We start from the raw sequence: 21,216 nt of genomic DNA, 5'->3' as shown, positions 1-21,216 counted from the left end.
CCCTCTGTTGCAGGGATTCTCAAAATTTAGTCCTAGATGAATGTTTTATTTCTTACACATTGACAGCTGGGTCCAGAGGTGTGATAAATTCAAGTTCATTCCCTTTGACAAACATTGGAGGGTATGTGTTCATTCATAACATTGTGTTTTGGTGATATGAGTTGTCTTTTAATTCATTAAACCATTGGTGATAATGAAATGATATTTCAATGCTGGCATTTTATATTTCCCCTCATTTTTTTACTTGGCTATGCAGGATGAACACTCAGTTTTTTCTTTAAAAAAGGGGTGTGTGTGTGTGTGTGTGTATAGAAACCACGATAGCTTCAAGTGTCATTCCTCAGTTGCTGTTCACCCACATTTATTGGCTTTGAGAGAGGATCTTCTCTGTCTTCCCAATGATGGTATTACAAGCACACTACACCCAATTGTTTTTGTTTTAAATGTGGGTTCTGGAACTTAGGACCTTGTGCTTGCAAGTAAGCCTATTACTAACTGAGTTGTCTTCTCAGTTTCTTTTCTTTTTAGGTCTGGCCTGGAACTTACTATGCAGCCCAGGCTGGCTTTAAGCTCACAGAATCCTCCTGCTTTTGCCTCCTGAGTACTGGGATTACAGGTATGATGCACACCCAGCTTTTCTCTCTGTCTCTCTCTGTGTCTCTCCCTCTCTTCCCTTTCCCTCTCCCCCTCTCTCCAGGGTTTCTCTGTGGCTTTGGATGCTGTCCTGGAACTAGCTCTGGTAGACCAGGCTGGTCTCAACTCACAAGAGATCCACCTGCCTCTGCCTCCAGAGTGCTCTGTCTCTCTTTTAAAACACAGCTTTATTAAAAAAATATATATGTATGGTATGGAGGCCAGGAAAGGGTATTAGATCCTTTGGAGCTGGAGTAAAAGGCCATTGTGGTTCTTGGACGCAAACTCCAGTTCTATGGAAGAGTAGGAAGCTCTCTTCATCCTTGAGCCATCTCTCTAGCCCCTAAATACAGCCTTTGGTATGATTTTGTTCCATGGTAGTTTCAGAAGGTTATGTAAATGTGTATAACTAGGTACTTAAGGATATAAAAATTTGTGAAGCTGGTGTTTTGAAGTTCAAATGGTCTAATCTTCTAGCTAGGAGGACTACATAATATTATAAAGTTGGTTCTTGATTGATCTTAGCATAAACCCTAGTCTTTGATAATTTGCTTACTGTCATCATGTCAGGAATTTTCCAGGCTTATTCTTGCACACTTCTACACCAGAGCTGGAATCAGCTAATGTGATAAGACAAAAAGGTGTAGTTGAAGGATATTTTCTATTTGTCATGATAGTGCTGAGCTTGTCTTCATTTTGTTTCCACTTGACCTTCCCAGGTTGCTTCTTTTTTATCCCTACATTTTTCTTTTGTTAGCAGGAAATTTTTGTTAGAATTTAAGTGGGAAGGTTTGAAAAATCTTGGTTAATGTAGGAGGCATGGAGTTCAGGCAGTTGTAGATTTGGGGCTTTCCACTTTACAGTTTGGGTACGTTAATCTTTTGTTTCATCCTTGGAAATACCTTTTTCATTTGGTTATTGGATTCAGTTTTGTGATGCTATATATACTGCAATGGTTGTCATGATCTGTCTCCTTTTACATAGCTCTTTAATGTTCATTGTCTTTCTGTTCTTTTCAAGGTTCTGCTATAACCTTTTTAATCCATAATGAGTCCTTGCAACAGTAATCAGTTTCGCCAGCATCAATAAAGTTAGGAAAGAGTTATTGACTACTAACTCCCTTAAAACCATTCGTTTTATGTAGTATTTAAAGGATCGTGTATGATTTCAGCTTGTTTTCTTAACTGTTTGGTGCTGGCTATCCTTGAATGTGTCATTCTCCTGCTTCAGACTTATGGATGCTAGGAGTCCAAGTATGCATTAGCATACCCAGCTCTGCTCATTTTTAAAGTAATGTAAAGTTTTCATTTTCATTCTTGCATGTTGCCTCCATTTAGTTTGAATAAGCACAGGTTTCCTAATTCTTGTGTGCTTCCTCAGCCCAAAGACTGCTGGTATGTTGAGAAACCCTGTAATTGTCTTCTATTAGTACAAGGTAATATCAATAAGAAAAGGATTTGGGCCAAGGTGAGAGTTCACAGTGGCACATGCAGTTGCTGTTACAATACTAGTTTGCAGTCTTTGAACAGACCTACATCTGATCTAAAGCCTGTTCTATTTTTTTTATTCCTTCCCACTTCCTTCCCTATTCTTTCTCTCTGTTCTCCCTAAAATGCATGTATATGTAGATTATACCCAGTGTTGATAATCAGGTATACAAAGAGACATTAATATATTAATATTTGAGAGGGCCTAGGATAGTTTACTAAATTTATATCACCTATGAAATGCTTAGGAAAAGTTCTCTCTCTCTCTCTCTCTCTCTCTCTCTCTCTCTCTCTCTGTGTGTGTGTGTGTGTGTGTGTGTGTGTGTGTGTGTGTGTGTGTGTGTGTGTGTGTGTGTGGCTTTGGAGCCTATCCTGGCACTCGCTCTGGAGACCAGGCTGGCCTCGAACTCCCAGAGATCCACCTGCCTCTGCCTCCCGAGTGCTGGGATTAAAAGCGTGCGCCACCAACGCCCAGCTCAATGATCTATTTTAAAATACTGCAATTATAGAGTACTCTGCAAAGATATAAAGCCATTATAATTGTGTAAAATAAATAGGTAAAGGCTATGTCACTTGCCCATATTGAGGCAGTTTCCTTTCCCTTTAAATGAGGGCAATAATATTTATTCAGCAAATGTTTTTTTGAGGTTATACTCATTGTTGCCACATAGTAGAGATAGAAAGATAGGCAACAGGGTGCTGACAAGATGGTTCAACAGGTTAAAGGTAACTGCCACCAAGTCTGAATTCTGTCCTAGGGACCCACATGGTGGAAAGGAGAGAATGAACTCTTGGCAATTTGTCCTCTGACTTTGACATGAGCACCACACACCTATGTAGACCATAGGATAAATAAAAAATGTAGTTTATAAAGGTAAGCGTTAGGAATGGACAACTGGCAGGGAGATTTGCAAATCACACTGAAAAGCTATCATGAATTATCATGAGGAATGAGCAGGTTGTTATAGCAGTTTATAGGGATGCATTGGAGAATACCACACAGAATATTGATTAGGATTAAGTGTGTGTCTTAGTGATTTTTCTATTACTGTGAAGAGACACCATGGTCAAAGCAACTTGCAGGAGAAAGATCTTATTGGGGCTTACAGCTCCAGAGGTTCATAGTCCATGACCATCGTGGCGAGGAACATGGCAGCAGGCAGGAAGGTATTCATGATGCAAGAGCAGTAACTGAGAGCTACACTTGTTCAACAATCACAAGACTGAATAGAACTGGGAATGGTGTGGGATTTTGAAACCTCAAAGCCCATCCCCAGTGACACACCTCCAACAAGGCCACACCTCCTAGTCCTTTCCCAAATAGTTACAACTACTAATGACCAAGCAGGCATTAAAAATATGAACCTGTGGTATGGGGGTCATTCTCATTCTAACTACCACAGCAAGGTATATGTATAAAGATGGTTTGTGAACTCAAATACTTCAGATGCATTTCTGTGAGCTAGATTTTATAACATCCTTAAGGTTAGTGATATTTTCCTGAAATAATGTGTCCTGAATATAATGCTTTTAGTCCTTTTTTCCAGTATTTAAGTCAGTTTTAGAAAAATCAAGAAAATGTACAGTCCCTCCACAAAACTTAATTACCATGCTTTTTGGTGTGTGCCCATCATAATTATAAGATAACAGCCTAGCCGGGTGGTGGTGGCACAAGCCTTTAATCCCAGCACTTGGAAGGCAGAGGCAGGTGGGTTTTTAGTGAGTTCCAGGACAGCCAAGACTGTTACACAGAGAAACCCTGTCTTGAAACAAAAACAGAAAATCCTCCCAAAACCCCCAGTCTATTAGAAACTTAAAGGCAAACTTTTCTTAGAATAGGAAACTAAAAATGTCTACTAACAAGAACACACTCAAACTAAGAACCAGAAATACAAACTAAAATGAGATCATTTTAATCTGTAGATGTTGAAAAAATAATTTGCTATCAAACCATAGCAAAAAATACTGGGGACAGCCTTGTCTTAAGATAGTGTTCATAGGTGGTATAGTAGAAAGTCTACTATTAACTACTGTTAAGTTTATATAGCATTAAAGGTTTCTAAAACCATTTAGTAAGAATGCATTGAGATGGCCCTGTTTGCTAATTTTATAGTAACTCTTCTTTGAAAACACTTTTTTTTGAGATAGTTTCTACAGAGCTCTTATTGTCCTGGAACTCACAATGTAAATCAGGCTGACCTTGAAATCAAAGAGATCCATCTGGGGCTGGAGAGATGGCTCAGAGGTTAAGAGCACTTCCAGAGGTACTGAGTTCAATTCCCAGCAACCACATGGTGGCTCACAACCATCTGTAATGAGATCTGGTGCTCTCTTCTGACCTGCAGGCATACATGCAGGCAGAATACTATACACATAATAAATAAATATTTTGGGGGGGGGGTTGAGACAGGGTTTCTCTGTGGCTTTGGAGGCTGTCCTGGAAATAGGTCTATAGACCAGGCTGGTCTTGAACTCACAGAGATCCACCTGCCTCTGCCTCCTGAGTGCTGGTATTTATTAAAGGTGTGTGCTACTACTGCCCAGCATAAATAAATCTTATAAAAAATTTTAAAAAGATCGATCTGTTTCTGGTATTAAAGGTGTGTGCCACCATACACAGACCTGCTACTGATTTAACATCATAGTGATTAAAAAATAAAAGTAAGTGCTCAATGTTCCTGAAATTCCACCATTCAGTTTAATGTTCTTTTGGCTTAGACTATATTTTTTAAGCCAGTGTATCCTAAGTCAAAGTACATACGTGTGTACATGTGCGTGTATATCTATGATGTGAGTACACGTGTGCGTGATTTGCAAATACATACTTAGAAATATTCCTTTATTAGTGTATATATGTGTGATTCGGGGGGGGGGGGCACATGTTTGGAGGTCAGAGGACAACTTGAGGCTGACTTCATGTACCTATTCATGGGTTCTGGGAATCTTAACTCAGGTGGCAAGTGCTTTACCTACTAAACCATCTCAGCAACCCCTGAAAATGTTCTTTTTAAGTTGGACTAAAGATTTGGTACCCTGGGTTTGTTCTCTAGAACTACAAAATAATGATGAAGAAAGACATAATCTTTTTTAAAAATATCATTCATTATATCCCCTCTTATTCAGAAATTTTCAAATATAAAAGTACTGAAAATAGCACCATTGTCTTCTACAGGGTAGATTAAAGAATCTAATTAAGAATTTGCCATATTCTCATTATATGTACATTTTTCCTTGTCATCTGACAGGGATTGGTTCCATTACTCCACCCAATGGCAAAATTTACAGATTCTTCAGTCTGTACATAAAATGGCATTGTATTTGCATATAGTTAACATGTATCCCCACCAAACTTTAAATTATTTTTCAATTATTTTTAATATCTAGTGGTATGTGAATAGTTATACTATTTGTTTAGGAAATACAAGAAAATTGTACATGCAAACATGTACAGGCACGGGTATTGTTTTAGATAAACTATGTGTGGCCCATGCCTTTCTAAAATTCAAGGTCTGCCTGTCTCAGATGCAATTTTTTTTCATATCCCTTCCATCCATATTTGAATTTATGGATGCTGAATTCAAGGTTATAAAAGGTTATTATGTTTTATGTTTTCTGACTCATATGAAGTAAGGATGAACTCTCATTAAAATACCACAGTATTGCCAGGTTTGGTGGTGCACACCTTTAATCCCAGCATTTAGGCAGAGGCAGGCGATCTCTGTGAGTTTGAGACCAGTGTGGTCTACAGAGCTTCTTCCAGGACAGCCTTCAAAGCCACAGAGAAACTCTCTCTCAAAAAGCCAAAAAACAAACAAAAAAAACCAGAAACCACCACAGTCTTTAAGTATTATAAACATCCAGTCCACATTCGTATTTGCTCAGGGATCCTAAAACATTCAGCCATTTCCTCCAAGTCAGTGTAAAATGGCATTTTTATTTATTTTGCAATGCTGGAGATGGAGCCCAGGGCCTCACACATACAAGGTATGTGCTCTACCACCCTCATCTCAAATGACATTTTTTCTTTAAATTTTAAAGAATTTTCTTAAATTCTATTTTGAATTTTATTTTATTATTGTGTGTGTGTGCATGATGTGTTTGTAGGGTTCTGGGAATCAAGCTCAGAATGTTAGACTTGCACTGTAAGTACAATTTCCCACTGAACCATCTTGCCAACACCCAGAAAATGGTATTTCAAATGTTGCTATTCCATTGTCCTCTACTAGGTCTGTGTTATTGTGGGTCTTTCTATAGCATTTTAAATGGATGAATTATATTTCTATGAGTGCATGATTCCTATTTTCTTGTGCCCATACCTTTATGTTATAGTTTTCATTATCTTAATCCTTACCAGTACACAGGTACTTGGTAAGTGTTGAACAAAGTAAAAAAGGATAGAAACATCCTAATAAACAAATCTTCATGGGTTTATTTCTCTAAGAAATTTTCAGAACCAGAATGCAAAAACTTTAATCTAGGTAGTTTTAAAACTTTAAAACTTTTAAAACTTTAAAACTTTAAAACTCACACCTTTAAAACTCCCAGCACTTGGGATGCAGAGGCAGGTGGATTTCTGTGAGTTCTAGGCCAGTCTGTTCTACAGTGTGAGTTCCAGGACAGCCAGGGCTATACAAGAGAAACCCCCTCCTAAGCCAGATTGCTCTTGAGAAAGACTATCTTATCTTTTTAATCGTAGTACCTTGTGATAAGCCTTCATAAACTTGTAAGAGAATATAACTAGTGGCATATAACTAGAGACACTATGACCACAGCAACTCTTATACAGGAAAACATGTAATTGGGGCTTGCTTTCAGTTCAGAGGTTTAGTTCATTATGATCATGGTGGGATATGGTAGTGTGCAGGCAGACGTGGTGCTGGAGAAGGAGCTGAGAATTCTACATCTTGATCTGAAGGCAGCAGGAAGTGAACTGAGACATTGGGCATGACTTGAGCATACACGAAATCTCAGAGCCCACCTTCAGTGACACACATCCTCCAACAATGCCATACCTAATAGTACCACTCCCTATGAGTTTATGAGGGCCAGTTACATTCAAACTATGACAGCTAGACTTGTTATTATGCAAATGGATGTCCATACCTTTATCAGTTGGTGTATTTTTATAGGGGCAAGATTGTGGAGTGCCTTGCAATCTTCACCTATTTTGGAATCCAGGTCTTTGCCCTTTAAATTCACTTGTATAGTTTGATGCCAGCCTTTAAAAGAACAATTCAAGCTAAGGGTTAGCTCAGTGTTATTGTCATGTGAGGCCCTGGATTCAGTCTCCAGCCTTGTGTTTTAAACAGTAATGGAGTGAGTTCATGGCTAACCTGTTCCACAGAGCTATTTCCAGTACAGCTAGGGCTGTTCACACAGAGAAACCCTGTTTCACCGCCCCCCCCAAGGAAAAATACAGTAATGGAGGTTTCACTTGATAACCTTTTATGCTAAACATTTTAGATAGTTTTGCTTTTAAAATGTAAAGACTAGCTAGCTTCCTGGGCAGTACAGATCTCTACTGCCAGAAGACAAATTATAGTCTTGTGTTCTCTAACAGTATGGTTTCTGTTTGATTTGTTTTGAGAGGGTAACTCACATAGCTCAGAAACTCATCATGTAGTTATCAGGAACTCATTTTGTATTGGAAGATAACAGTAAATTTCTGAATCTCCAGTGCTGCAATTTTAGGCATGTGACATGATTACAGGCATGAACCACCAGATCTGGCTTTGAAACATGGTACATGACTAACTTGTTTTTGCTACTGGTAGAGATGCATTGTAGATACAGAAAATTACATTGCCTACTGATAGTGAAAGATTGTAGTAGCAAGTAGCAATCTTTGTAGACATTTACTTTAGGATGTTTGCACAATAATGAAATCCCCATAATAGTACATTTATAGTACATTTGTTATATTTCTGTTAAGTGATTCATGACTGCATCAGGAGCTTTTAAATAGTGAATCTTCCATATTCCAACAGAAAATTTGGAACAGGGAACTTATTATCCACTTATTTTATGGGCCCACATTTAGGGGTAATAACTTGTCCATGGTTTGCATAGTGGTGGAGTTGGTCACAAAACACAAGTTAGCCAGTCCAGTATTGAGCCCATTATCCCCGTAGGTTTCCATTAAGCAACTTGTTTCTATTTCCAAATGTACCACCAGGTGCCATTTATAAAACTGCAGAATGAGCCAAGTGGTGGCAGTGCATGCCTTTAATCCCAGTACTGGGGCAGGCAGAGGCGGGTGGTTCTCTATGACTTTGAGGCCAGCCTGGTGTATAGAGTGAGTTCCAGGACAAGCACCAAAGCTACAGAGAATCCCTGTCTGGAAAAACAAACAAAAAATGCAGAATGAATGGTCCCATTGGAGGAAATTTCAACAAAAGAAACTTAAGAAAAAGGCAGGACTCCAAAGGAAGTTCTCCCCCCCAACTTAAATCCTAGTATGAGTCTAATTTGGAACCTTCAAAAACATTTTTACTAGTTCTTTGAGGATTTCATACAATGTAATTTACAAGTATTCACTGTCCTTCTTATGGGTTAGCCTAATTTGGCTTTTATTTTTTTATTTTATTTATTTTATTATGTATACAACATTCTGCTTCCAGAAGGGTACCAGATCTCATAATGGATGGTTGTGAGCCACCATGTGGTTGCTGGGAATTGAACTCAGGACCTCTGGAAGAGGAGTCAGTGCTCTTAACCTCTGAGCCATCTCTCCAGCCCCTGGCTTTTATTTTAAAGGGTGTTGTTGGTTTGGTTTCAGGAGATTTTTGTTTTGACAGTCTCATTCTAGCCTAGGCTGACCTGGAACTATGTAGGCCAGGGTAGCCTCAAACTTGTGCCAGTCCTGCCGCTTTAGTGTCCCTAATGTTTGGATTTCAGGTATAATTCATCCCAGCCATCTGTTGTCTCTGTGTTTAAACACATACATGTGAATGCTATATGCCAATAAATAGGAATGAATTCTCTATTCCTAAAACTTTTGAATTAATATTTTCTGAAGTGGGAAAGTAGATCATTAGTGGAGCACTTTTGCTCCAAGTGCTAGGTTTGATCTGAGCACTGAAAAAGACTATGATGCTTTCTAAGACCATTTTTTCTGTTTTCAACTGCTTTAAATTGTTAAGGAGGAGCTGGGTGCCAGTGGGGCACGCCTTTAATCCCAGCACTCTGGAGGCAGAGACAGGTGGATCTGTTTGAGACCAGCCTGGTCTACAAGAGCTAGTTCCAGGACAGCTTCCAAAGCCACAGAGAAATCCTGTCTCAAAACCCCCTCTCTCCAAAAAAAAAAACCCAAATTGTGAAGGATGTATCTTTGCTATTTAGAAGAAAAGGCATATGCTTTTACAGGGGTTTTGACCATTTGTATTTGTTATGAGAAGTTTCTGTTCATTTGGCCATTTATCAGTTTTTGTTGTTCTTTCTAGATTTTGGGTCAGATGACTAATAGACAGTTTTTCCCTTTCTTTAGGTTATTTACTCTTAATAGTTCCCTTTGCTGTTTAATTTCATGTGATTCCCATTTGTCAATTCTTTGATATCCAGAGTATTTGTTGACTTTTTTTTATCAATAACATTGTGCTTAAAACTACTAATGTACTATAATCATTCTTGGTTGTTAATACATAGTTGGTCCTGAATCAGAGGGTAGTACCCAATGAAGTGTGTGTGTGTTTGTGTGTTTGTATGTTTGATTGACATGTTTGTGCTTGGTGCATGTGGAGACCAGAAAAGACAGTGGATTTTGTCAGCCACTATGTGGATGCCGAGAATGGAACTAGGGCTAGGGTCTGGAACTGAAGCCCTTGTTCTTACCAGTGAACCATCTTTCTGATTCCAGTGTGTTTATTTTTAACGTTTTATTTTGGACCTGGGATACCCTTAATGTTACAGTACTTACTTGCCTTAGCAAGTGTGAAGGTCTGAATTCAATTCTCATTATTCCCCATGCCTTTCCTGAAAGAATTTGGTACAGCTTTTATCAGTGAGCTAATTTAATCCATATAGCAAATTTGTAAAGTTGAAGGTTGTTTTCATCATTAGTTTTCAGTAAAAGAGTTTGTAATCATGCAGATAACCACTATGCATAATTTTTCTGATGAAACTGTACAGTAGAATCTTTGTTTCAGCATATTCCAAGTTTGTTTGAACCCATTCAAAATAGTTGATCCAATTAAAATCTTTGATTAGTTCATATAACCTACGTTATTTAGGAGGCTAGTTAACCTTTGGAGAAATAATGGAGACTAAATTTGAGAATGAGGCTGGGACCTCTTAACCTTATTGTTATCAAAGTAGGTTTTTTTTTAAAGATTTTATTTATTTATTATGCATACACCATTTCTGCTTTCATGTGTATCTGTACACCAGAAGAGGGCACCAGATCTCATAAGGGATGGTTGTGAGCCACCATGTGGTTGCTGGGAATTGAACTCAGGACCTCTGGAAGAGCAGTCAGTGCTCTTAACCTCTGAGCCATCCCTCCAGCCCCAAAGTAGGTTTTAACTTGGTTAATATCAGCACTTAAGTACTGGTTTCGAGGTTAATACATACTTACAGTTAGTTATTCTTCATATGTAATTTGTAGAAAGTTAGAAAAGGAACAGACCACTTTTTCTTTTATGTCTTCATATCGGTTTTCATTTGTAGAATATCTGGCAAATGATTGTTGCTCATGAATTTGTCTGGTTCAGAAAGAAATAGAACAAATATCACTTTACCTTACTCTTTGCCATGCATAATTTTATAAAGTTGTCTTTTTACAGAGGTTACTGTGGCTTAGGTATGTCTAAGACCATACACTTTGCAAGAAAAGACTTGGTAGTTCTCTCCTCCCCTCCCCTCCCCTCCAGCACTTGGGAGGCAAAGACAGGTTGATCTCTGAGGTCGTGGCCAGCCTGATCTATAGAGCGAGTTCCAGGACAGGCTCCAAAACTACAGAGAAACCCTGTCTCGAAAAACAAAACCAAACAAATAAGTAAAGGGCAAGGGTGATGAAAAGCATTTACATTTTAGAAACTGGATACGATAAAGCCTGATGAGACTTAATGCCAGTCATCGTATAAGAGATCTTTACCACCACAAAGAAGATAATTCATAAATAATGAAGACTAGGATTATTCCCAAACACCAATTGAATGTATAGATAATGCTTTTTCTTTTCCTTCTGAATTTGCATAACTTCATATAGTCATTGTTGAGAATACTAAGTGCTTCTTGGCCTGCTGCTATCTTGCCTGTTGACAACTGATATTCTACAATTTTGGTGATCCCTGTTGTATTGTCTAGTTCTCCCAATTCCAGTTTGTCTGTTATTGCAAGTTGATGGCCAGAAAGATGCCTCCTGGGTCTGCAGCTGCTCAGGGTCGTCATAGCATAGAATATGTACTAGAGATGCCATCTCAGTTACCATTTTCATCTACAATAATTGGATATTTTAGGGTTTTTTGTTTTGTTTTTGTGTTTCAAGACTGTTAACTCTGTAGCAGCCCTAGTTGTGCTGGGTCTTGCTTTGTAGATCCTGTCTGGCATCGACCTCACAGAGACCTGCCTGTCTCTGCCTCCAGAGTTCTGGGATTAAAGGTGTGCACCAACATGCTAGACTATCTTTTTCTTTTTCAGATTTCTTTATTGGTATGTTTTTCTTTGTTTCCTTGAGTGATGTACTTTTGTGCAGAGGCACAAATGCATTTTATCTGAGGTTATAGTATATTCAGATTTTACATGAGCCTGCCAAGCTATTTCTGCAAATGAATTTCCAGATTTTTCTTGGGTGAGTAAAGACTGCTTTTTTTAATTTAATCTTACTGCCAGTTCTTAGTGAGATCTAGCTGAGCAATCTTCAGTACATGGGAGTTATATTATGTAGCTGAGGATAGAGATCTTGGTGCTTGTAGTGAGGAGGCTGGTAAATTGGACTGTGTATTAGACATTATATACACTCGATTTGTGGAACAAATTTGAGTCTGTACCCCTCCCTGCTTGTATAGTCACTTCTTGGCCTTAGTAAATTGGTCAGTCTTCATTTCTCAGTCTGCCATGAGAGTTAGATATTAACCTATGCACAATAGGTAGATTAAAATATTGGCTGTATATTAACTGGAACCTAGATCAGTAGAAAGGCTTGATAACTTTTCTAGGTTCTCTTTAACGAACCAGTTAATCAATGATGTGTGTGCCTCTGATCAATAGTGAGTAGTAGGCTGGGGTTTCTGTTGTGTTTTGTTGTTTGGAGGGATTCTAAAGTGATTCTTTAATTTTTGAGATTATAATATATTTAAACATTTCTCCCTTTTTTCCTCCAAACCTTCAGATACCTTTCCCCTCTTGCCTTCAAATTAATGGGCTCTTTTAATTGTTATCACAAGGTGCAGCTTGCTGCTTTCTGACATGGTCCAGGCAACTCCTACCTAAGCTTTCTGGTTAAAGAAGGACAAGAGGCAAAAGGAATCACTGTAAAGCAAAATATGATTAAATATATTGTTTTGAGAATTTAGTGTTCTATAGTTTTGTTTATAACTACCATGATGCATTATCAATTTTAGTGGAAATTTTAATTTGATTGAATACTACTTGTGCATGTGTGTGTGATACCTTTCACATGTCAACAGAAACTGAGTACTCTCTGTCTGGGCAGACAGAGTAACTAGTATAAGTCATTTGTCTATTACTGTATCAAATTTGATACTTATTTGGCTCTGGGATCACTGTTTTTCTTCTGTAACAAAACAACTACAAATGAAAAAGATTTATTGTAAGTGAATACATAATAGTATAATTTATTGTAAAGTAAATGCATTTATAGAAAAATTGGATCTGAAAAGCATGAATTGTAAATAAAAGTTTGTATTTTTCTGCCACCTAGAGGCAAATTCTAACATTGTAAATTTTACACATTGTATTTTTATCATATTCACCCATCCATCTCTTCCCAGATCTACCCTCATCTCCCTACCCACACAACTTCAAGTGTTTTGTTTCCAAAACTCATTGAGTCTAATTTGTATTGCCCAGCTACTCTTGGGTGTGGGACTTATCCTGGAGTATTGTCAACCTACTCACCATTAAAGCTATCAAATGCCAATAGCTCTCCAGTTAGTGATGGAATGAATCCCTCCTTCCCTCCCCCTCCCTCCCTCCTTCCCTCCCTCCCTCCCTCCCTCCTCCCTCCCTCCCTCCCTCCCTCCCTCCCTTAAAAAAGATGCCTGGGTGTATGCCTGCAGTTCAGAAGAGGGAACCACATCTCATTACAGATGGCTGTGAGCCACCATGTGGCTGCTGGGAATTGAACTCAGGACCCCTAGAAGAGCAGCCAGTGCTCTTAACCTCTGAGCCATCTCTCCAGCCCCAAAGGATTATCCCCCCCCAGGGTTTCTCTGTGTAGCTTTGGAGCCTGACCTGGCACTGCTCTGTAGAACACGCTGGCCTGGAACTCACAGATCCTCCTGTCTCTGCCGCCCAAATGCTGGGATTAAAGGTGTCCACCACCTCTACCCTGGTGGTAAGATTTCTATGCCTACCTCCCACTCTCCATTTTGGGATTTTGTCTGGCTTGAGTTTGCACTGGTTTTGAGGATGCTGTCTCAACCATTGAGTTCCTATGTGCAATTGCCCTGTTAGGTTGGGGTTTTGTTTTCAGCTTCCTCATCCCGTGGTAGATACTTTTTTTATTAATAGTTGGGAAGTGGAGGACATTTCCAGTAATGATTTATGGGATTAGGGAAGACTATTATCCTAGTTTTGTTCAAAAACCCTGAGTGCTCATTATGTTAACATTATGAGAGGCTAAATGATTTTTACCCATAACTGTTACAGGGACTATAGGGACTCTCAATTATGTTGTTGTTAAAACCCCCACACACATACACAGACACATACAGTGTTTCTCTGTATAGACTTTGCTATCCTTATTCTGGAACTCACACTGTAGATCAGGCTGGACTCGTACTCACAGAGATCTGCCTGCCTCTGCCTCTCAAGTGCTGGGATTAAAGGTGTGAGCCACCACCTCCTGGCTCAATATTGTCCATTTTTATTCTGAGTTTTGCTGTGTAGTCTAGACTGGCCTTGAAGTTAAAACAATTTTAAAAAGTCAGGGTTTCTCTGTATGGCCTCAGCTACCCTGGGACACTTAATCTGTATACACCAGGCTGGCTGGCCTTGAACTCTCAGAGGTCTGCCTGCCTCTGCCTGCTGGGATTAAATTTTATTGCCACTGCGTCACCAGGCTTGTCTTGGTGCTTCTTAAACTTTAATATAGAAACGATCTATGGAGCCGGGCGTTGGTGGCGCATGCCTTTAATCTCAGCACTGGGGAGGCAGAGGCAGGTGGATCTCTGTGAGTTGGAGGCCAGCCTGGTCTCCAGAGCCAGTGCCAGGATAGGCTCCAAAGCTGCACAGAGAAACCCTGTCTCGAAAAACCAAAATAATAAATAAAAGAAGGAAAGAAACTATCTATGGATCTTATTAAAATAAGATTCTGGTTCTTCAGTTCTTCAATTTCTAATAAATCCCAAGTGATGGCAATGTTGCTGATCCTTGAACTATACTGAGTAGAAATGGTATCTACTCATATACTCAAGTTCTGTTGAGTCCTATTTAAGAACTATAGGTGTCCTCTGCTGTCAAGCTGCTTCAATGAGAAAAGTAATTTGAGAGTTTGTGTGTATGTGTGTCCACCTATGTAAGTCAGTGGTCAACTTTCAGGAGTGTTGCCTTCCACTTTGTTTTTGTTTTGTTTTTTTGGTTTTTTTTAAGGCAGGGTCACTTGTTTGCTCGCATTTTCCAGCTAGCAGGCAATTTTTCTTTCTCTGCCTCCTACTGAACAGTAGAGGTGCTGGGATTATAGAAACAGATTGCTACACCTAGCTTTTTATTGGTTCCAGGGATCTCAACTCAGACTGTGAAGCTTCTTAACAAGCGCTTTTATCCACCAAGCCATCTCTTCAGCCCCTTCCTCCATGTTATTTGAGTTATACACACTTGTTCTTGATGTAAACTACAAAAACAAGATTAAAACCTCAAAGGTAAATGAAGGTTAGAAGAATAAATTGGAAAAATAGATGGTTAATTGAAAGTGTTTAAATAGTAGTATTGGTTACATGTAATGATTAATCTTCCGCCAGCCACCCAAGCCCCAATGCCACATGGGTGCCCAAAATAACACACAGAGATTAATATTAGGTACAGTGCTGCTGGCCGGTGTCTAGGATTGCTTATGTGCTAGCTCCGTCCTAAGTATCGACCATAACCATTAATCCATATGTTTTATGAATACTTATCTAGGACACTGGCCTTATGTGTCCTCTCTTGCTAGTTATCACATGGTGACTCCTGTCTTTACTACATTTACCAGAATCCTCCTTGTCTCCTAGCCCCACCTATCTTGCTTTTCATTGGCCAAGTACTTTATCAACCAATAAGACATATATACAGAAGTACTTCCTCCATCAGTTACAGATGGTGATTAGTAGTAATTCATCAATTTCCTTAATAGTTGTATTCTCAACCAAAATTTGAGGAACCACTTATATAAAGAACTTGTTTGGTACTTATAATTATGTTCTGATCCAACAAAGGCATGAAAACATTTCTAGGAACTTGCTTCTTTTTGTTGGAATTGTCATTTGTTTGACCTCTAAGAGGTAGAATCCATTCTCCAATTACCATTCCTTTTGTTGGGGATAGTGTATAATGGTTATAGTTTAATCTGTCAAGATATGCTAACTAGGGTGTACTGATTTTTCCTCTGGGCCTTAGTTTTCTATCTGTAAATAGGGACAAATTGGGGTGAAAAAATTTCTTGTATGAAATAAAAATACATGAAGTCTCCAAGTAGCATGTTTCAAAGCTTTCTTTCTTTCTTTCTTTCTTTCTTTCTTTTTTTTTTTTTGTTTTTGTTTTTCGAGACAGGGTTTCTCTGTGTCACTTTGGAGCCTATCCTGGCACTCGCTCTGGAGACCAGGCTGGCCTGGAACTCACAGAGCTCTGCCTGCCTCTGCCTCCCCAGTGCTGGGATTAAAGGCATGTGCCACCAATGCCCGGCTTCAGAGTTTTCTTTAGGACACTTGATTTGTTAGATACCAAGTAGGTGCCACTTAAAAACACAGTTCTGTGCCTCCTTTAAACCAAGTATTTTGTTTTTTTTAGAATCAATAAGAATGTCTTGTCAGCCAAGCAGGGTAGCTCTGCTCATAACATTTCTTAAATACAGGGTATTGTTTGGCTTGTAGTGAGCACTAAGTAAATATTCTTCTCCCCTGTTGGAACACTAGCTTAGAATTGGGAACAACTTCAGAATTTTAATTGCTGTCTCAAGGATATTGTTATCTTCTATTTCTTTTTTAAAAAGTGTTAATAGTTCTTGCAGTTGTATAATAGAAACCAGACTAGCAGTTCACTGGTTATGTGGACATTTGTTTATGCTTGTTTATTTGTTTTTGCTCCTAGTGTGTATATGTGTGGGGGTAGTTGGTAGTACTTCAGATGATCATACTTGGGTCTTGAGACCTGACATGATTTACAGGTACTGGTAAATTTGGTACCACTGGTACCTTCTAGGCATCTAAAATCTGGTATTGGCAACAGAAGCACCCCAACTAAGCTGTTTCTGTGACTCACCCTTGGATATATTTACCTAGCTTCCCTAAATTCTATGCTGTTTTCTGAATGTGGATCTGGGCTCCTGTCAGTTCTGTGAGCTACCAGCTTTCCTGTTGTTCCAGACACTGGAATAATACAGTATCCATAGTCAACAGTTTTTTTGTTTGTTTGTTGGTTTGTTTTTTTGTTTTGTTTTGTTTTGTTTTTTTCGAGACAGGGTTTCTCTGTGACTTTGGAGGCTGTCCTGGAACTAGCTCTGGTAGACCAAGCTGGTCTCGAACTCACAGAGATCCGCCTGCCTCTGCCTCCCGAGTGCTGGGATTAAAGGCGTGCGCCACCAATGCCCGGCTAAAAGAGTTTTAATTAGAGCCAGATGCTTATTTCTGGGAAGATTTACCAGTGACCTCATCTACAATTTTTGGTAAACAATGGTAAAGTGGTCATGATATGTTTATCTTGGTGTGTAAGGTACTTGGTACTTTGTGATTTGGAAGATTTTCTTTAAGTCTTTGTTTTTTTCTTTTTTCTTTTTTTTTCTTTTTTTGGTTTTTTTCGAGACTTGGTTTCTCTGTGTAGCTTTGGAGCCTATCCTGGCACTCGCTCTGGAGACCAGGCTGGCCTCGAACTCACAGAGATCCACCTGCCTCTGCCTCCTGAGTGCTGGGATCAGAGGCGTGCACCACCAACACCTGGCTAAGGCTTTGCTTTTTAAAGTAGTTAATTCACATAAAAATTGAACAGAATTGGCATGTATCTTTAATACCACCACTTGGGGCCCTGTGAGTCTTTAGTCAGGGGTTCATAGAGAAACCCTGTCTTTAAAGACTTTTTTGAGCAGAAGATAGGAAATTTGTAATTTATTGTCCCCACCTATGCAAGTGGCTTCTGCATTATCAGCATTCCTTCATCAGAATAGCATATTTGTTACACATGATGAAGTTACATTGACAAATAATAATTCAAAGATTATAGTTCACTTTTGATCTCACCCTTGGCATTAGAAATTTTGGGGGCTTTATTACATTTATAATAGCATGTATTTAACATGTGATCTATCACATTGAATCATTTTACTGCCTTAAAAATTCTTTGAACTCCATTCAGTAACTCCTAGCACTAGTGTTTTTACTATCTCTATAGTATATTTTTTCCAGAATACTATATAATTAGAGTAGTGTGGTATGTTTATAGACTTTTTCAGATTGACACTCTGACTGTCCCGGAACTCACTCCAGGTTGGCCTCACAGGGATCCAATCTTGGCCTTCAGATTGACTTCTTTGTTTAATAGTAGGAGTTTAAGATTTTTTCCCATGTCTATTTCTTTCTTGAAAAAGAAATCCATTTCTTTTCTTTCTTTCTTGTTTTTTTATATAAGGGAATTCCGTGTAGCTTGGGTTGTCTTGGAACACACTATCTAGAACAGGTTGACTTTGAGATCAGCCTGCCTCTGCCTCCTGAGTGTGGAAGTAGCTTACCTGGAAGTAGCTTACTTTTTTTTTAGTACTAAATACTGCATTGTCTAATATACCATAGTTTCTTAACCAAAGAATAGCTTTGCTTCCGTGCTTTTTCGTTGTCTTTTCTTTTCTTTTTTTTTGGGACAGATATTCTCTGTGTAGCTTTGGAGCCTGTCCTGGAACTTACTCTGTAGACCAGGCTGATCTTGCACTCACAGACATCAGCCTGCCTCTGCCTCCCAAGTGCTGGGATTAAAGGCCTGCGCCACCACCGCCCAGCTAGGTTTTTTAATTTTTTTATTCTCTTACACATTACATCTTGACCACAGGTTCCCCTCTCCCAGTTCCCCTTCCCCAAACCCACTCTTCCTCTGTTTCCCTTAAAAAAAAAAAAAAGCAGGTATTTCAGGGATATCAACCAAACATGTTATATAAGTCTAGGCACAAACACTCATTGATGCTGGGTGAGACTACCCAGGGGGAAAGGGGTCATAGAAAATGCCCCATTACCATTGTTACTCCCACAAGAGCATCAGGCTACACATATGGCTTCCAAGTTTTGACAGTTATAAATAAAGTTGTAAAGAGTTTTATGGCAGTATTTATGTTGATATAAGTTTTCAACTCCTTTAGGCAAATACCAAGGGATGCAAATGCTAAGTCATATCCGAGTATGACTTTGTAAAAGCCATTTCAGCTGTTGTTTGAAAGAAAATGGCTGTCAAAGGAAAGTGGAGGTATAGCCTTGTTGAAGGAAGTGTGTCATTGTGGGGGCAGGCTTTGATTTGAGGTCTCTCTTGCTCAAGCTTCCCTCTGTGATTGTCAACTTCCTCTGGACTCTTAAGCACCACGTCTGCCTTCAGGCTGCCATGCTCCCTGTCATGATAATGGACTGAACCTCTGAAATTGTAAGCAAGCCACACCAATTAAATATTATCTTTGATGAGTTCTTGTGGTCATGGTGTCTCTTTACAGCCACAAAAGCCTTCACTAAGACAGCTATTTTCCATGCCATCTATGGGAGCTCTTATTCTACATCCTTGCCATCACTTACTTGATGATGACCAGGGCTTGGTCATCGTAATTGAAACATAGTGAAATCTCATTGCTGATTATTACAATCTCTTGGGTGTATAGCATATTGTCATAAGTTTATTTTCTGTTTGTACATCCTCTCTGAGGAGGTCTGTTAAAAGTTTCTATGTCTTTTTTTTTTTTTTTTTTTTTTTTTTGGTTTTTCGAGACAGGGTTTCTCTGTATAGCTTTGGAGCCTCTTCTGGCACTCACTCTGGAGACCAGGCTGCCTCAAACTTACAGAGATCTGTCTGCCTCTGCCTCCCTAGTGCTGGGATTAAAGGCGTGCACCACCAACGCCCGCCTTTTTTTTTTTCTTTTTTCTTTTTTTCCCGAGACACGGTTTCTCTGTGGCTTTGGAGGTTCTCCTGGAACTAGCTCTTGTAGACCAGGCTGGTCTTTTATGTCTTCCAGTACTTGGGAATGAATAAGGGTCCATCCTGTTTCCTTTCCCTTGAATATTTGTTAGACTTCTTGACAGATAAGCTCATTGAGTGAAGTGGTATGTCAAAGTAGGTTTTATTTGCATTTCCTTGATGATTGGGATGTTGAACACTTTAAAAATAGTGTTTCTTTTGAAAACTGTATTCAGTTCATTATTCAGATACTGATTGAAAGTTATATTTTCATAATTTTTAATTTATGCAATTCTTTGTAAATCTGGATATAAACTTCATCCGAAGTATAGCTTTTGAAAGATGTTTTCTCCCATTCTGAGGGCTATTGGTGTGCTTTCTTCATAGTGATTAATTTCTTTTCGTAAACTTTTAAAATTATTTTATTTTTATTTGCATTTATGTTTTGCCTGCATGCTTGTCAGAGTTACAGACAGTTGTGAGCTGCCATGTGGGTACTGGGAATTGAACCCAGGAGCCATCTCTCCATTCCCGATAGTTGTTAAGTTTTTACTGATTAAAGTACAAGGTGAAAGATAGGAATCAAATTTTATTTGGTTGGATTTTGTGTATTGTCTTTCTCTATTTCCTTAAGTTCTTCCCTAATTTCCATTTACTGATTCTGTGATTGGATGCTTACTGTTTTTTTGAGAGCCATGTTGTGCTTCACTTTCTAATGTGAGCACTGTAAATTTTCCTCTTAGGACTGCTTTGACTATGTTCCAGAGGGGAAGTTTTAGGAGGTTGTTCTTATTTTCATGTCTTAAGAATTTTAAAATTTCCCCCCTTGATTTCTTGGGTGACTCATTGTTACTTAAAATTGCATTTAGTCCCCAGTTTTTTTTTCCAGGACAGGGTTTCTCTTTGTAGCTTTGGAGCCTGTCCTGGAACTAGCTCTTGTATACCAGACTAATCTTGAATACACAGAGATCCGCCTGCCTCTGCCTCCCGAGTGCTGGGATTAAAGGCGTATCCACCAACGCCCGGATAAGTGCCCAATTTTCTTTTTTGTAGTTTCTCTTATTGAATTTTATTTTTATGTCAGTATGATTTGATAAGACACAAGATATTAGCTTTATGTCTTTTATTGGTATTTCTTTTTCTTCTTTTTTTTTTTTAAAGAACTGGAACTGGAGTTACATACAGTTGTGAGCTGCCATGTGGGTGCTGGGAATTGAACCTGGGTCCTCTGGAAGAGCAGTCAGTGGTCTTAACTGCTGAGCCATCTGTTCAGCCCTGGTATTCCTTTTTCTTTCATAGTAGTTTTGGTTTGCTGTTATTACACATGGTTATTTCTTTTCCAAGTCTACTTAGTTCATCTGTTTCTTTTTATAGTTTTATAGTTTTCTGTGTTCTCAAAGGAGGCTATTGTTCCTCCCCTGTATAGTATTACATTAAGAATTTTCTGCAGTGCTATCTTGATTGTTGATAATGGGCATAATTTGTGTTTGTGTTGAACTATCCTTATTATTTCTTCATGAATTTTGAAAGAGCTTTGGATATAGCATTTTTGGTTTGTAGTTATCTTCAGACTTGAAATCCTTCATTCCAT

The 21,216-nt window shown here is 38.8% G+C and overlaps 1 protein-coding gene across 14 annotated transcripts in view; it reads left to right on the top strand.

The window, feature by feature from the left end:
- The window catches only part of Huwe1 (HECT, UBA and WWE domain containing E3 ubiquitin protein ligase 1), a 143,276-nt gene that overhangs the window by 10,310 nt on the left and 111,750 nt on the right, over window positions 1-21,216 (top strand). The gene's annotated exons all lie outside the window — the stretch shown is intronic.

This window comes from Cricetulus griseus, chromosome X, assembly GCF_003668045.3.
Source record: "Cricetulus griseus strain 17A/GY chromosome X, alternate assembly CriGri-PICRH-1.0, whole genome shotgun sequence".
Taxonomy (NCBI): Eukaryota; Metazoa; Chordata; class Mammalia; order Rodentia; family Cricetidae; genus Cricetulus; species Cricetulus griseus.
The sequence above is the reverse complement of the archived record's forward strand: the minus strand, read 5'-3'. Positions and strand labels throughout refer to the sequence as shown.